This window comes from Odocoileus virginianus, unplaced genomic scaffold (assembly GCF_023699985.2).
Source record: "Odocoileus virginianus isolate 20LAN1187 ecotype Illinois unplaced genomic scaffold, Ovbor_1.2 Unplaced_Scaffold_1, whole genome shotgun sequence".
In the NCBI taxonomy this organism is placed as follows: domain Eukaryota; kingdom Metazoa; phylum Chordata; class Mammalia; order Artiodactyla; family Cervidae; genus Odocoileus; species Odocoileus virginianus.
This window is the reverse complement of record NW_027224263.1, coordinates 548207-566886: the sequence shown is the minus strand read 5'-3', so window position 1 is coordinate 566886 and position 18680 is coordinate 548207. Positions and strand designations below refer to the sequence as shown.

The window sequence follows — 18680 nt, the reverse complement described above, 5'->3', positions numbered from 1 at the left end:
CCACACTTTTTAAACTACTGTAGATTTGTAGTAAACTTTGAAATCAGGAAATATGAGACCTCCAACTTTGCTCTTCTTTTTCAAAATTGTTTTCATTGTTTGAGTTCCTTGAGATTCCATATGAATTTTAGGATAGATTTTTCTATTTCCTTTTTTTCTGGCCTTGCCACATGGTTTGTGGGATCTTAGTTCCCTTACCAGGGATCGAATCCAGGCCCACAGCAGTGAAAGCACTGAGTCTTTAACCACTGGACTGCCAGGGAATTCCCAGGTTTTTCTATTTCTGCAAAAAACATCATTGGGATTTTGATACTATTGCTTTGAATTTGTATATCACTTTGGGTGGTACTGACAACAATTCTAAATCTTCAATCCATGAACACAGAATGTCTTTGTATTTATTCATGTCTTTCAGCAAAATTTTGTAGTTTTCAGTGTGCAAATTTTTTGCTTCAGAGCAAATATTTTAAATTTTGATACAATCCAGTTTATTCATTTTTTTCTTTTATGGATTGTGCTTTTTTATGTCTAAAAACTAACACTAGATTTTATGAAAAAGGATTTATTCCTTTATTTTCTTCTAGCAGTTTTATAATTGTATATCTTACATTTAAGTCTATGATCCACTTTGACTTAATGTTTATATAAGGTGTGAGGTTTATGTTAAGGTACACTTTTTTGCTTATGAATATCCGATTATCCAGTACTAATTGTTGAAAAGAGTATTCTTTCTCCATTTACTTGCCTTTGCATTTTTGTCAGAAATCTATTGGGTATATATTTGTCTTAATAATTAACATCATAGTTAATGGTGAAAGATTGGAATCGTTCTTCCAATACCAAGAATAAGACAAGGGTGTCCACTCTCGCCACTTCTGTTTACACTGAAATGAAATTAGAAATCAATAATAGATGGACATCTAGGAAATTTAAAAATATGTGGAAATTATTTAACACTCTACCAAACAACCAAGGATCAAAAAGAAGTTGCAAGGGACATTAGAAAATACTTTGAGATGAATGAAAACAAAATATACCAAAACTTCAGGAATGCAGTAGAAGAGGTACTCAAGGGGCTATTTAAAGCTGTAAATGCCAGTATTAATAAATAGGAAAAACCTCAAATTTATAACCAAAACTTCCATCTCAAGAAACTACAAAAATTTGTCCAAACCCATTGGATATATGATACCAAGAGTAAATGGTAAACTATAGACTTGGAGTAATTATGATGTGTCAGTGTAGGCTCATCATTCGTAACAAATGTCCCACTCTGGTGGGAGGTAATGAGGGAGACTGAACATGTGTGGGGTCAGGGGAATAGGTGGGAAATCTCTGTAACTTCCCCTCAATTTTGCTGTGTAGCTACAGCTACTCTAAAAAAAATTGAAGTTTAATGAAAAAAGCTACAAAAAGAAGGCAAATAAACCCAAATCTAGCTTAAGGAAAGAAATAAAGATTAGCAAAAATAAATGAAAAATTAATTTAAAAAATAGAGAAAATCAAGAAAACCAAAAGTTGGCTCAATGGAAAGAGCAATAGAATTCACAGTCCTTTAGCTAGACTTACCAAGGAAAAAAGGGAGACTCAAATTTCTTGTACTCTGCTTTACTTTCTTTTTTGCATCGAGTATCTTTTTCTGTCCTTTTACTTTCAACTTTTTAAAAAACCAAAGTGTCTCTTGTAGACAGCAAATAGTTATTTAGATCATGTTTTTTTAAAATCCCTTCTTCCAATTATGTAGAGTGTTAATTTATATTTAATGCATTTAAGTGGAGTCTGTTGATAAGGTAGGTTCTACATCTGCCATTTTGCTATTTATTTTTGATGTCTGGTATCTTTTTGTTCCTCTATTACTCCATTTATTCCTTCATGTTAAATAAGCTTTTACAGTGTGTCATCTTAATTAGCTTGTTGCTTCTTTTACTATTTTCATTACTCTTTTAGTAATTTGCCCTAGGGATTATAATTAACACCTTAGCTTGAACAATTTTGTTTGTATTAGTGCCAACTTAATTTTAATAATGTTCAAAAACTTCATTCTTATTTGCCTCTGTTCTGTCCTTGCTCCTTTGTACTATTATTGTCATACAAATGACATATTTCTAGATTTTAAGCCTATCAACAGAGTTTTATAATTATTGCTCTATGTGGTTATCTTTTATCTTTTAAGACAGATGGAACACCAACAACAAAAGTGTACAGGGATCAAAGTGTTTATACTGTTTTTAATGTTTACCTATGTAGTCAACTTCACTAGTGTCCTTTCTTTGGGTAAATTTGAGTTACTATTTAGTGTCTATTTATTTCAGTCTAAAAGACTCCCTATAGTTTTTCTTATAGGGCAGATTATCTTGTAGTGAACTCTGTTTATCTTGGGATGTTTTAATTTCTCCTTTAGTTTTACATTATAGTTTTTTGCTGGACATTGAATTTTTGGTTGGCAATCTTCTTCTTTTAGCAGATCAAATGTATCATCTCAACTGCCTTTTGGCCCCTTGTAATTTCTATTGAGAAGTCAATCTCAGAACCCCTTGTCCATGATGAGCCTCTTCTTACTGCTTTTAAGATCTGTTCTTCATCTTCTACATTTGACAGTTTGACTACTTGTCTAAGTGTCTTTTTGGACAGACTCCACATAGGTATCTTTCGAATTCATCCTACTTGGAGTCTGTTGAAGTTCCATGATATATGGATTAGTGTTTTTCATCAATTTGGGGAAGCTTTTGACCATTCACTCTTCAAATATTCTTTTTGTTTCTTCTTCTTCTGAGAGTCCATTATGCATGTGTTGGTAGGCTTCTTGTCTCCCATAGGTTCCCAAGGCTCTGTTGTCTTTTTCTTCATTCTTTTTTCTTTCTGCTCGTCAAATTTAGTAAGCTTCCTCAGATGATGTAGTTGACATATCTTCAGGTTTGCTGATTCTTCTGTCAATTTACATCTCCTGTTGAGCCCCTCTAGTACATTTTTCATCTCAGTTATTATACTGCTTGAAAATTTCTATTTGATTCTTTATGATAATTTCTACTTTTATTTTTATTCTCTATTTGGTAAGATATTCTGAAACATTCTTTAGCTCTTTTATGCATGGTTTCCTTTGTTTGAATAACGTATGATAACGATTTAAAGTTTTTTTCTGAGAAGCCGAATGTGCTTCCTCAGGAGAGTTTCTATCAACTGTTTCTTTTTTCCTGTGTATGGATCATACTTTCTTGGTTTTAAGGTGGGGAGTGTTTTGTTTTGCTTTTTTTCAATGCCTTTGTCATCTCAGGCTGCTATAACAAAGTACCAAACTGGGTGACTTGTAAACAACAGAGATGTATTCCTCACAGTTCTAGAGGCTGGAAATCTAGGATTAGGGTTCCAGCATGGTCTAGTTCCAATAAGAACCCTCTTATGGGTTTCAGACTGCTGAATTCTTACTGGATCCTCACCTGGTAGAGAGCAGAGAGAGGAAGCAAGCTCTCTGATGACTCTTTTTTTTTCTGATGACTCTTACAAGGGCATTAATCACATACATGAGGGCTCCACTCTTAGGACCTTATCTAATCCTAATTAGTACTCAAGCATCCCCACTTCCTATTACTATCATATTGAAGGGTGGGGATTCAACATATGAATTCATGGGGGGCACAAATATTCAGTCCCTTACAGTCTTATAATTTTATTGTTGAAAATTAGACATTTAAAATAATATTATATGACAACTCTGAAAAGTCAATCAACCCCTCCCCACCCAGGGTTTGTTGGTTGCTATTTGTTTGTTTAGTGATGTTCCTGGACCAATTCTGTCAATTTTTAATTCTTTGTCATTTAAAGTCACCGAAGTCTCTGTCCAGTTAGCATAGTGAGCCACTAATGATTGGAGAGAGTTTTTCTTAAATGTCTTGAATCAAAAAGTATATAAGCCTTTATCAAGGGGCTGTGTGTGTGTGTGTGTGTGTGTGTGTGCACTCTTTCAGTGCTCAGGGAAGCAGTTTGCAACTCTGTCTTAGACTTCACATCCTGCTTATGCTAAGCCTCAAGATCAGTGAGAAGTGAGAGATTAGTGACTTCTGAGGCCCTCACTTTCCTTGGCATACACTTACACATGCATCTCATTGTGACTTTGATTTGCATTTCCCTGATGATTAGTGATGCTGAGCATCTTTTCATATACCTATACAAATGTTGGCCATTTGTATATCTGCTGTGGAGAAATGTCTATTCAAATATTTGGTCTATTTTTAAATCAGGTTTTATTTTTATGCCATTGAGTTGTAGGTATTTCCTATATGTTTTGGGTATTAACCCCTTAACAGATATATAGTTTGCAAATACAGATGACTCTTGAACAACATAGGGGTTGGGGATGCTGATGCTCCAAGCAGTCAAAAATCCATGTATAACTTTATAATTAGCATTCTATATCTATGGTTTCACATCTATAGATTAAATCAACCACAGATCTTGTAGTACTATAGTGTATATATTTACTGCAAAAAAAAACTGCATTAAGTAGACCTGTACAGTTCAAACTGGTGGTGTTCAAGAGTCTACTGTATATTCTCCCATTCTATAAGTTTCCTTTTTACTCTATTCTTTCTTTTGCTATGATAAAGCTTTTTAGTTTGATGTTGTCCCACTTCTCTATTTTTGCTTTCATTACCTGTGTTTTGGAGGTTATAGCCAATAACATTGCCAACACTAATGTCAAGAGGCTTTCTCCCTGTGTTTTCAATAAGAATTTTAGAATTCAGGTCTTATGTTTAAGTCTTTAATCTGTTTTAAATTGAGCTTTGTGAAAGGCATAAGATAAGGGTACAGTTTCACTTTTTTGCATGTGGATATACACTTTTCCCAGCAGCATTTGTTGAAGAGACTATCCTTTCCTGATTATGTATTCCTGGCACCCTGTCAAAGATCAGTTGACTCTACATGTGTAGTTTATTTCCGGGCTCTCTATTCTTTTCCACTGGTTCACATATCTGTCTTTAAGCCACTACCTTATTGTTTCAGTTGCTGTAGCTTTGTAATCTATTGTGAAATCAGTAAGTGTGATCCTTATTCCCTGTGTTTCATTTTAAGTTTTGTTTGTTTGTTTGTTTGTCAGCCTCCTCTTAGCTCTAGCTGGTAATGCCACTCAAGTAGCTGCAGGGTTAAATAAGCTCCATTGATTGCTCTTGACATGATCTAGGTATGAACCAAGTCAAAGACAAACCCTCAGAATGTAGCTTTTCAGTTCAAGTCAGTCACTCAGTCATGTTCAACTCTTTATGACCCCATGGACTGCAGCACGCCAGGCTTCCCTGTCCATCACCAACTCCCAGAGCTTGCTCAAATTCATGTCCATCAAGTCGGTGATGCCATCCAACCATCTCATCCTCTGTCGTCCCCTTCTCCTCCTGCCTTCAATCTTTCCCAGCATCAGGGTCTTTTCCAGTGAGTCAGTTCTTCACATCAGGTGGTCAAAGTACTGGAGCTTCAGCTTGAGCAGTCCTTCCAATGAAGGACTGAAGGACTGATTTCCTTTAGGATTGACTGGTTTGATCTTCTTGCAATCCAAGGGACTCTCAAGAGTCTTCTCCAACACCACAGTTCAAAAGCATCAATTCTTTGGTGCTCAGCTTTCTTTATAGTCTAACTCTCACATCCATACATGACTACTGGAAAAACCATAGCTTTGACTAGATGAACCTTTGTTGGCAAAGTAATGTCTCTGCTTTTTAATATGCTGTCTAGGTTTGTCATAGTTTTTCTTCCAAGGAGTAAGCATCTTAATTTCATGGCTGCAGTCACCATCTGCAGTGATTTTGGAGCCCAAAAAATAAAGTCTCTCACTGTTTCCATGGTTTCCCCATCTATTTGCCATGAAGTGATGGGACCAGATGCCATGATCTTAGTTTTTTGAATGTTGAGTTTCAAGCCAGCTTTTTCACTCTCTTTCACTTTCATCAAGAGGCTCTTCAGTTCCTCTTCACTTTCTGCCATAAGGGTGGTGTCATCTGCATATCTGAGGTTATTGATATTTCTCCTGGCAATCTTGATTCCAGCTTGTGATTCATCTAGCCTGGCATTTCTCATGATGTACCCTGCATATAAGTTAAATAAGCAGGGTGATAATATATATCCTTGATGTACTCCTTTCCCAATTTGGAACCAGTCCGTTGTTCCATGTCCAGTTCTAACTGTTGCTTCTTGACCTGCATACAGATTTCTCAGGAGGGAGGTAAGGTGGTCTGGTATTCCTCTCTTTAAGAATTTTCCACAGTTTGTTGTGATCCACACAGTCAAAGGCTTTGATGTAGTCAATAAAGCAGAAATAGAAGAAAGTCAAATAGTGACCTTTCTCTGAGGATGGAAGCTCTGGAACTGCTCTGCTTTCTTCAATTTAAGTTAGGCTGATGCTTTTCACAACTATCATAGTAGCTGCTGAAAAACTGGAGAGAGGGAAATGGGATTATGGAAAGTTAAAATGCAACAAATCTTACTATACTTATTGCAACTCAGCTGTTTTTCTTGAATACTGTTCCTCGTATTGTTATAAGCCTTTACTTAATTTCCAGACTTATCAAAAGTTTTATTTTGACAACTTTTCCCAGTGTTCTTTTTGCTTTTATGGAGCAGCAGACTTTCAGAGGTCTTTACTCAAACATTCCAGAATTACTTTCCATTTTACTTTTATCTTATTTATATTATATTTGAAAGTGAGTTTCATATTTTGAAAAAAAGCAAGTTTCTTATAGAAGGTAATTGGATCCTTTTTTTTCACTTCTTTATTGAGTTGTCTTTTACATACCATAAAACTCATTTTAAATGTACAATTGAGTGGTTCATAGTAAATTTACAGAATTGTTCAACCGTCACTACAAGTGAATTTTAGAACATTTTCATCACCCCAGAGATTGTTCTCAGTTACTGTTTTTACTCCCAGCCCAGGGAGCCACTAATTTACTACCTATCCATATGGATTTGCCTATTCCAGACATTTCCTATAAATGGAATCACATAATATAATCATATCATATACTATATGGCCTTCTTTAACTTAACACAGTGTTTTAATTATTTCTAGAACTAGTATTTTTCCCAGTACTGAGGGATATCCCAGTTCTGAAGGACTTTGTGTACAAGCCAAGGACATCATCAACAGTCAACCAGGCAGTTAACTCCATTGTAGCCTTCACTCCCTGCCTGTGCAGAAACTCAATATTAGACTAATATTGTCAGTGGTGAGAGCTCAGGGATTTTTCAGGTCTTTCCTGAGCACACACAAAGCTCTGGCCATGTGGACAGCTCTGTGCATGTGCATGGCCTTTTAGATTCTTCAAAATATGTCAGGGCCCCTAACGACATTTTATTCCCTAGGATTGCCTTCTAAGCATGTTGGTAACCTATTGTTTGTCTCAACTCCACCACCTCAGATAGCCACAAAATTCAACAAGTGCCTCCGATTGTTTTTGACAGGAGTTCTCAGGCTGTTAGCACTGAATGAACTTTGAGCCAGGTCAGATAAAGAGAACATTGCTTGTGAGATTTACTAGATAGATCAAGTAATGACAGTTCTCTGGGAATGGGGCTTTGAAGGAACTCCAACTCTGTTTTCCTTCTTTAGTGGTTTTCTCTGTAACATGGGGTTGTTGGTTTTCAAGGTTACAACAGACCTGGGAACATTTCAGGCAAAGATGGGTTCGATAAAGGACAGAAATGGTATGGACCTAACAAAAGCAGAAGATATTAAGAAGAGGTGGCAAGAATACACAGAAGAACTGTACAAAAAAGATCTTCACAATGCAGATAATCACAATGGTGTGATCACTCACCTAGAGCCAGACATCCTGGAATGTGAAGTCAAGTGGGCCTTAGGAAGCATCACTACGAACAAAGCTAGTGGATGTGATGGAATTCCAGTTGAGCTGTTTCAAATCCTGAAAGATGATGCTGTGAAAGTGCTGCACTCAATATGCCAGCAAATTTGGAAAACTCAGCAGTGGCCACAGGACTGGAAAAAGATCAGTTTTCATTCCAATCCCTAAGAAAGGCAATGCCAAAGAATGCTCAAACTACTGCACAATTGCACTCATCTCACACGCTAGTAAAGTAATGCTCAAAATTCTCCAAGCCAGGCTTCAGCAATACGTGAACTGTGAACTTCCAGATGTTCAAGCTGGTTTTAGAAAAGGCAGAGGAACCAGAGATCAAATTGCCAATATCTGCTGGATCATTGAAAAAGCAAGAGAGTTCCAGAAAAACATCTATTTCTGCTTTATTGACTATGCCAAAGCCTTTGACTGTGTGGATCACAATAAACTGTGGAAAATTCTGAAGGAGATGGGAATACTAGACCACCTGACCTGCCTCTTGAGAAACCTGTATGCAGGTCAGGAAGCAACAGTTAGAACTGGACATGGAACAACAGACTGGTTCCAAATAGGAAAAGGAGTACATCAAGGCTGTATATCGTCACCATGCTTATTTAACTTGTATGCAGAGTACATCATGAGAAACACTGGTCTGGAAGAAGCACAAGGTGGAATCAAGATTGCTGGGAGAAATACCAGTAACCTCAGATATGCAGATGACACCACCCTTATGGCAGAGAGTGAAGAGGAACTGAAAAACCTCTTGATGAAAGTGAAAGAGGAGAGTGAAAAAGTTGGCTTAAAGGTTAACATTCAGAAAACTAAGATCATGGCATCTGGTCCCATCACCTCATGGGAAATAGATGGGGAGACAGTGGAAACAGTGGCTGACTTTATTTTTTTTGGGCTCCAAAATCACTGCAGATGGTGATTGCAGCCATGAAATTAAAAGACACTTACTCCTTGGAAGGAAAGTTATGACCAACCTAGATAGCATATTAAAAAGCAGAGACATTACTTTGCCAACAAAGGTCCATCTGGTCAAGGCTATGGTTTTTCCAGTGGTCATGTATGGATGTGAGAGTTGGACTGTGAAGAAAGCTGAGTGCTGAAAAATTGATGCTTTTGAACTATGGTGTTGGAGAAGACTCTTGAGAGTCCCTTGGACTGCAAGGAGATCCAACCAGTCCATCCTAAAGGAGATCAGTCCTGGGTGTTCATTGGACAGACTGATGCTGAAGCTGAAACTCCAATACTTTGGCCACCTCAGAAAAGACTGTGATGCTGGGAGGGATTGGGGGCAGGAGGAGAAGGGGACAACAGAGGATGAGATGGCTGGATGGCATCACCGACTCGATGGGCATGAGTTTGAGTAAACTCCAGGAGTTGGTGATGGACAGGGAGGCCTGGCATGCTGCAATTCATGGGGTCGCAAAGAGTCGGACATGACTGAGCGACTGAACTGACTGACTGACTGACAGACCTGGGGAAAAAGGATGAGGAAAAGGCAAGTTAAAATGCCATAAAACTTATCATTCTTACTGATATTCTGCTATTTTTCTTCAATAGATGTTTCCCAGATTACTACAAGCCTTTGATTAATTTTCAGAGTTCTGAAAACAAGTTGATTTTGACAGTTTCTATCAGTGTTCTCTTTTAAGAGATTCTTAACTCTGCCATTTTCACTGACACCACCTTTTTAAACAGCATTTTCTGAAGCTTAAGAGTTTGTGATTTTGATGAAATCTAATTTTTTTTATGACTTCTGCTTTTGATCTTGTAACTAAGATTTCTTTCTAACCCAGGATCATAAAGATTTTCTTCATATGTGTCCTTCTAGAAGATATATAGTTTTAGCTCATACATTTAGGTCTATGAACCACTTTTAATTAATTTCTGAATTACACATAGGGTATAAGGTTGTGTGTGTGTGTGTGTGTGTGTGTACATGCTCAGTTGTGTCCTACTCTTTGCGACCCCATGGACTGTAGCCCGCCAGGCTCCTCTGTGCATGGGATTTCTCAGGCAAGAATACTAGAGTGGGTTGCTGTTTCTTTCTCCAGGGGATCTTCCCAACCCAGGGATCGAACCCACGTCTCCTGCGTTGCAGGCAGATTCTTTATCACTGAGTCACCTGGGAAGCCTGGTGTAAGGTTAGGGTTACATTAATCTCTTTGCATATGTATGTCCAATAGTCCTGCCACTTTTCATTGAAAAGATGATCCTTTCCAAATTAAACTGTCTTGGTACTTTTTAAAGAAAATCAATTAACCATAAATTTATGGGTTTTAAACTTTTTGTCCTTATTCCTCTACTTTCTTTACCCTGTTTACTTTTCAGCAGTTTGATTATGATTATGCTGTGTCTGGGCATGAGTTCTTTGTTATTTCAAATTCTAAATTTCTTACCTATTCCAAATTTTGCTTTGTAGTTTTCACTGTTGTCATGTACTCTGTGTAGTCTCTCTAGTTTTCTAGCTATATTCAGTGGGAGAGGCAAGGTGAAGTACGCTTACTTAATCTTACCTGGAGAGAGAATTCCTAATGGCTAATAATTTTGAGGGCTTATTTGTGCTAGTCCTTGTGCTTAGCATTTTGCACATTAACTCATTTAAACCTTACAGTAGCCCTATAAGATAGTATCTATATTACAGATAATGAAATAGAACTTCTGAAAGAATGAATTTCTCAAGGTCAGTTATTAAATAACCAGGCTAGAACTTAAATCTAGGTCTGTTCTTAATATGAAAGTCTGTGCTCTTGATCATGGCATTTGTATACATGATTTTAAAAGATTTTTTTTAAGTGTGATTTTACTGTATCTTGAGATAACACTGTGTGTATTTATGTTTAAGTAATAAACATCCCATTTTCTAACCTTAAATCAGTGGGAAAACAACATATCGTCTCCCTAGAAATATACTTCTTCTGAAATCTTAAGCTCCATACTGCTCCATAACCTTTCTCTTATCCTTCTGGCTCTCACAACTCTCTTAACAATCATTTTACCATTCTTTCAACCCAGTTAAAATCTCCAGCTCCTTGATCTTTTTTTCTTCTCCCAATCTGTCATCCCCTTCCTGTTGCCTCTTCCTTCCACATCTCGCTTAGACTCCATCATCCATTATTTACCCAAGTTATTGCCACTGAGTCATTTTCCTTGCTTCTTTTTTTTGTGCATCATACCCACCCAGCAAATCCTCAACCCTGAATCAATCCAACTGATTACTTTCTTTATTGCTGCATGATGGATTTTGAGCACTACTAAAGAAAAATAGTATAACTGTGTTGATTAGTGCCTCTACAAATTCCTCATCTTTGGTATCATCTAGAGCCTTCTTTCTTGTTTGGCAATGTCTCCTAGTCTCTGGTCAGCTCTTTGTTTCATTCCTTAAAAATGCTATTTTAGATCTTCATTACTATTTCCTATCCTACTGCTATTCATTATTTTTAGCAGGTAGTCTTCTTTCCTATTTCAAAGGAAACAATGCCATCAGTAATAACCTTCATCTACTTTCTGCCTGACTCTGCTAATTTCTGTATCCTAGCTATCATTTTCTTCCATTTCAAATCAGTGCTGGGGACATCCTTCCTGCCAAAGGTTAATATTTATTCTTTTGTGCTAGATCCTCTCCCTCTTATCTCCCCAGGGACCTCAGTCAGCTATCCACAATATTACTTCTTTCCTTTCAAGAATTTCACATGATTTGTACCATTTGCCAGTGTCCATGGTGTACATACTCCTACTGTGAACTATCTTTTAAAAAGTGATTTAAAAAATGCCCTTCAGTTGTTTCACTACTTGAGCAAATAATATGTTTAGATTCCCTCCCTTCACTGTATACCATAACAAGTAGCAATTGGTTTAAACAATGAAATATAAAAATTGAAGCCCAAAAAAGATAGAGTTAAAGTACATATGTTAATATTTTTAATATCCAAATGGGAAAATATTTTTCCAGTATTTAATGAAAAATTTTAAACCCACAGAAAGGTTGAAAGAATTTTATCACAAAAAACCAGTGATGGCTGGCTAGATTATATCATTAATAATTTACTGATTTATCACATCTGTCTATCCCTCTATCCATCTATTAAACCATCTTACTTTTTTTTAAACCATCTTACTTTATTTATTTAAATGGATCACCAGTGTAAACACATGTACCCCTAAATATGTCAATATATATATTGTTAGCTAAAAATATATTTTCTTTTGATGTAAAATTTCCGTGCAATGAAATGCACAAAACTTAAGTATTCATTTGCTGACTTTTGACTTGTGTATACATCTTTGTAGTGATGTGTTGGCAAATATTTAGCAGCCAGCTCTCCAGAGAAAAAGATTCTTATCTGTATCATTTGCCAGTTCATGATATACATATTCCTACAATGGCCAATTTCAAGGTACCGATGTGTTATCACACAATCATTGGACCGACCATGTTCAACATACCTGCATCTGTGTGGCCTAACACATAAAAGGTTACCATCGGGACACCCCTCGCCGGGGCCGGGGCCGGGGCCGGGGCCGGGGCCGGGGCCGGGGCGGCATCGCTGCCCCACGAATGGCCGTGGAGGCAGACCCGGCTCCCGCGCCGCGGCCCTAGGCGGCCTCTCGCCATGGCCAAGTGGCTGAACAAGTACTTCAGCTTGGGCAACAGCAAGACCAAGAGTCCCCCGCAACCGCCGCGGCCCGACTACCGCGAGCAGCAGTGCCGAGGCGAGCGGCCCTTGCAGCCCCCGAGGCTGTGCCACAGGCTCCCGCGGCTGCCTCCGCGTCCTGCGGTAAAGCCGCTGCTGCCTGCTTCTCGGCCTCGTCGGGATCGCTGCCCGACGACAGCGGCAGCACGAGCGACCTCATCCGCGCCTACCGCGCACAGAAGGAGCGTGACTTTGAGGACCCCTACAATGGGCCTGGCTCGTCGCTGCGCAAATTGTGTGCCATGTGCCACCTGGACTACTGCGGCAGCGGGGAACCAGGTGGGAGCCAGTGCGCCTTTTCCGCCTCGTCCGCGTCGGGCGCCGCGGGCTGCTGCTGTGCCTCCTCCGGCGCGGGCGCCGCCGCGTCCTCGTCCTCGTCCTCTGGCTCCCCGCACCTCTACCGCAGCAGCAGCGAGCGGCGGCCTGCCACCCCGGCCGAAGTGCGCTACATCTCCCCGAAGCATCGCCTCATTAAGGTGGAGAGCGCCGCGGGCTGTGCCGGGGACCCCCCAGGGGCCGCCTGCTCTGGCGGCCGTACCTGGAGCCCGACGGCCTGCGGCGGCAAGAAACTACTCAACAAGTGTGGCGCCTCGGCCGCGGAGGAGAGCGGTGCTGGCAAGAAGGACAAGGTGACCATCGCTGATGACTACTCGGATCCCTTTGATGCCAAGAATGATCTCAAAAGCAAAGCAGGAAAGGGAGAGAGCGCAGGCTACATGGAGCCCTATGAGGCCCAGAGGATCATGACTGAGTTCCAGAGGCAGGAAAGCATCCGGTCGCAGCACAAAGGCATCCAGTTGTACGACACCCCTTATGAACCCGAGGGCCAAAGCGTGGACTCGGACTCAGAGAGCACGGTCAGCCCCCGGCTCCGGGAGAGCAAGCTGCCCCAGGATGACGACAGGCCCGCCGACGAGTACGATCAGCCGTGGGAGTGGAACCGGGTCATTATCCCAGCTCTGGCAGCCCAGGTTAATGTCAGTGAGAGGCGGAAGTCATCCCCCTCGCCTTCCCGGGACCGGCGGCGCCAGCTTCGAGCTCCCGGAGGGGGCTTCAAGCCCATCAAACATGGGAGCCCTGAGTTCTGTGGGATCCTGGGAGAGAGAGTGGATCCCGCTGTGCCACTGGAGAAGCAAATATGGTATCACAGAGCCATCAGCAGGGGCGACGCTGAGAACTTGCTGCACCTCTGTAAGGAGTGCAGCTACCTTGTCTGGAACAGCCAGACCAGCAGACATGACTACTCCCTCTCCCTGAAGAGCAACCAGGGCTTCATGCACATGAAACTGGCCAAAACAGAAGAGAAATACGTCCTGGGTCAGAACAGCCCCCTGGTCGACAGTGTCCCAGAGGTCATCCACTGTTACACCATCAAAGACGCCGAGCACCTGTCACTCCTCTACCCTGTGGCTGTGCGGACCCTGTAAGCCCCGCCCCGCCCCGCCGGGGCCCGGACGGGGAGGAGCCGGCGGCCCCGCCGTTGCTGCCAGCCTGTCCAGTTCGTGTCGTGTGTGTGGTACTAGCACACCACTGCATGTCTTAGAGTGCTGTCACCCCTCGCGGGGGGCTGGAGAAGTCCCAGATAGAGACTGAAGGACAGCTAGCGCGCCGCCCCAGCCCCACCCCCACCTCCACCCCCCTCCTTGAGTTTCTGTGAATTAAAATATTTGCAAATCCAAAAAAAAAAAAAGATTACCATCACCCCCAGAAAGTTTCATCATACTTCTTCTCAGTAACTCTTACCCCACTCTCCCAGACGCATTTTTATTTTTTTCCATTAGAGGTTAGTTTTGCCTCTTATAGAACTTCAGATAACTGTAACCATTCACTTATATTCTTTGTATAAGATTCTTTTAACTTAGTACAATGTTATAATGTATAATGTTTTTGAGATTCATTGATACTATGTGTATCAATAATTTCGCCTTCTCACTATGAAACAAAATTTCTTGGAAGAGTTTTCTAAAATCACTGTAGTTTTCTAATGCTGCCATAACAAATCTAGTGGCTTAGAACAACAGAGATTTATCCTCTCATGGTGGCTAGAACTCTGAAATCAAGGTGTTGACAAGGCTAGGCTCTTTCCTAAGGTTCTAAAAGAGGATCCTTCTTCATCTCTTCTAGCTTCTGGTGATTGCCAGCATTCCTTGGTGTTGCAAAAGCATCATTGTAGTCTCTGCCTCTGTTATAATGTGACAGTCTCCTTGTGTATCTGTGTTTCTGTGTCTGCACATGCTTAGTGCTCAGTCACATCCAACTCTTTGTGACTCCATGGACTGTAGCCTGTCAGATTCCTCTGTCCATGGCATTTCCCAAGCAAAGAATACTGGAGTGGGTTGCAGTTTACTCCTCCAGGGGATCTCCCCAACCCAGAGATCGAACCCGAGTCTCCTGCTTGGCAGATGAATTCTTTACCCATGTGAACCACCTGGGAAGCCATGTGTCCACACAGCATTCTTATTAAGGACACTAGTCTTTGGATTTATGATCCATCCTAATCCAGTATGACCTTATGTTAACTAAATACATCCGTCAACCCCCTATTTCTGAATAAAGTCACATATTGAGGAGCTGAATGGACATGAATTTTGAGGGTTCACTATTCAACCCAGTATAATCAGCCCTCTGGCCTCCTCCATGAATTCATATTTGTCTTACATGCAAATACATTCACCTCATCACAACATCCCCTAAAGTCTTAACCCATTTCAGCATCAAATCTAAGTCCCAAATCTCATCTAAATATTAACTCAAAAAGTCTGAAATCTTGTTATCTAATTCATCTAAATCAGGTGTTGGTGGACTCTGAGTATGTTCCATGGCAAAATTCCCTTCTGTCCAGAGACCTATGAAACTAGGCAATGGTGAGACAGGCATAGGATAGGCATTCCCATTCTGAAAGGGCAGAAAGGAAAGAATAAAGGGGTTACTGTTCTAAAGCAAGTTAGCAGCCCAGCAGGGCAAATTCCATTAGATTTCAAGGCCTAAGAGTAATGTTTTGGGTTCAGTGCTCTATCCTGTGGTCGCCAGGGGTAGCCTTGCTCTCTGGGTACTCTGGGACAGCTCCATCATCTTAGCCTACCAGGGCAGCTGCAGCCCCACCCTCTCTGGCTTTTGTGGCTTCATTTTACCTCCCTTCATTTTAGCTTGTCTCTGTCACTTTTACATCAGGCTGGCACTGTTTCTGCTGGTATAAAATCCTTATAAACCTTCTTGGTTTCTTGTGTATGTCAAGAGAGCCACACCATTAGATATGAGGATTCTTGACAGATCCTTTCTGGATAACCCCTTGTCTGTTCCTGGCTTCTGATGATAAGGTTGACTGGATCCATGAGTCACATACGTAATCTCTTCAGTGAAACTTTGTCTAAAGTTTGTCTAGCCACATACCATTGTCCCTTTTTCTAGGGCTATCTAGATTGGCTCAGAATTCTCCAGATCATCAAGTTCTGAATTTCTTTCTAAACAGATACTTACTCGATTTAACTCACTCCTCTTTCATTTTATAAGTATCAGTGAGAAACCAGGCTGCATCTTTCGCACTTTGCTTGGAAATCTCTTCAGCTAAATATAGAAGAGATACCCCACGTCCAAGGTGAGAGAAACCCAAGTAAGATGGTAGGCACTGAGAGAGGGCATCAGAGGGCAGACAGACTGAAACCACAATCACAGACAACTAGCCAGTCTGATCACATGGACCACAGTCTTGTCTAACTCAATGAAACTAAGCCATGCCGTGTGGGGCCACCCAAGACAGAGGGGTCATGGTGGAGAGGTCTGACAGAATGTGGTCCACTGGAGAAGGGAATGGCAAACTACTTCAGTATTCTTGCCTTGAGAACTCCATGAACAGTATGAAAAGACAAAAAGATAGGACACTGAAAGAGGAACTCCCCAGGTCGGTAGGTGCCCAATATGCTACTGGAGATCAGTGGAGAAATAACTCCAGAAAGAATGAAGGGATGGAGCCAAAGCAAAACAACACCCAGAGGTGGATGGGACTGGTGATAGAAGCAAGGTTCGATGCTGTAAAGAGGAATATTGCATAGGAACCTGGAATGTTAGGTCCATGAATCAAGGCAAATTGGAAGTGGTCAAAAGGAGATGGCAAGAGTGAATGTCGACATTCTAGGAATCAGCAAACTAAGATGGCCTGAAATGGGTGAATTTAACTCAGATGACCATTATATCTACTACGGTGGGCAGGAATCCCTTAGAAGAAATGGAGTGGCCATCATAGTCAACAAAAAGAGTTGGAAGTGCAGTACTTGTATGCAGTCTCAAAAACTACAGAATGATCTCTGTTCATTTCCAAGGCAAACCATTCAATATCACAGTAATCCAAGTCTATGCCCCGACCAGTAATGCTGAAGAAGCTGAAGTTGAATGGTTCTATGAAGACCTACAAGACCTTCTAGAACTAACACCCAAAAAAGATGTCCTTTTTTCACTTATAGGGGACTGGAATGCAAAAGTAGGAAGTCAAGAAACACCTGGAGTAACAGGCAAATTTGGCCTTGGAGTACAGAATGAAGCAGGGCAAAGTTTAATAGAGTTTTGCCAAGAGAATGCACTGGTCATAGCAAATACCCTCTTCCAACAACACAAGAGAAGACTCTACACATGGACATCACCAGATGGTCAATACTGAAATCAAATTGATTATATTCTTTGCAGCCAAAGATGGAGAAGCTCTATATAGTCAGCAAAAACAAGACCTGGAGCTGACTGTGGCTCAGATCATGAACTCCTTATTGCCAAATTCAGACTTAAATTGAAGAAAGTGGGGGAAACCACTAGACCATTCAGGTATGACCTAAATCAAATCCCTTATGACTATACAGTGGAAGTGAGAAATAGATTTAAGGGACTAGATCTGATAGACAGAGTGCCTGATGAACTATGGACGGAGGTTTGTGACATTGTACAGGAGACAGGAATCAAGACCATCCCCAAGAAAAAGAAATGCAGAAAAGCAAAATGGCTGTCTGAGGAGGCCTTACAAATAGCTGTGAAAAGAAGAGAAGCGAAAAGCAAAGGAGAAAAGGAAAGATATACCCATTTGAATGCAGGGTTCCAAAGAATAACAAGGAGTGATAAGAAAGCCTTCCTCAGTGATCAATGCAAGGAAATAGAGGAAAACAATAGAATGGGAAAGACTAGAGATCTCTTCAAGAAAATAAGAGATACCAAGGGAACATTTCATGCAAATATAGGCACAATAAAGGACAGAAATGGTATGGACCTAACAGAAGCAGAATATATTAAGAAGAGGTGGCAAGAATACACAGAAGAACTATACAAAAAAGATCTTTGCAACCCAGATAATCACGATGGTGTGATCACTCACCTAGAGCCAGACATCCTGGAATGTGAAGTCAAGTGGGCCTTAGGAAGCATTACTACGAACAAAACTAGTAGAGGTGATGGAATTCCAGTTGAGCTATTTCAAATCCTGAAAGATGATGCTGTGAACATGCTGCATGCAATATGCCAGCAAATTTGGAAAACTCAGCAGTGGCCACAGGACTGGAAAAGGTCAGTTTTCATTCCAAGCCCAAAGAAAGGCAATGCCAAAGAATGCTCAAACTACCACACAATTGCACTCATCTCACATGCTAGTAAAGTAATGCTCAAAATTCTCCAAGCCAGACAATATGTGAACCATGAACTTCCAGATGTTCAAGCTGGTTTTAGAAAAGGCAGAGGAACCAGAGATCAAATTGCCAACATTTGCTGGATCATTGAAAAAGCAAGAGAGTTCCAGAAAAACATCTATTTCTGCTTTATTGACTATGCCAAAGCCTTTGACTGTGTGGATCACAATAAACTGTGGAAAATTCTGAAGGAGATGGGAATACCAGACCACCTGACCTGCCTCTTGAGAAACCTGTATGCAGGTCAAGAAGCAACAGTTAAAACTGGACATGGAACAACAGACTAGTTCCAAATAGGAAAAGGAGTACGTCAAGGCTGTATACTGTCACCCTGCTTATTTAACTTATATGCAGAGTACATCATGAGAAATGCAGGCTTGAGGAAGCACAAGCTGGAATCAAGATTGCCAGGAGAAATATCAATAACCTCAGATATGCAGATGACACCACCTTATGGAAGAAAGTGAAGAAGAACTAAA

General features: G+C 40.7%; 1 protein-coding gene and 1 pseudogene across 3 annotated transcripts in view; both read left to right on the top strand.

Annotated features, from left to right (window-relative positions):
* The window catches only part of RBM41 (RNA binding motif protein 41), a 78114-nt gene that overhangs the window by 8905 nt on the left and 50529 nt on the right, over positions 1-18680 (top strand). The window lies entirely within an intron of this gene.
* Positions 12433-13986, top strand: LOC110127486 (SH2 domain-containing adapter protein B pseudogene; annotated as a pseudogene).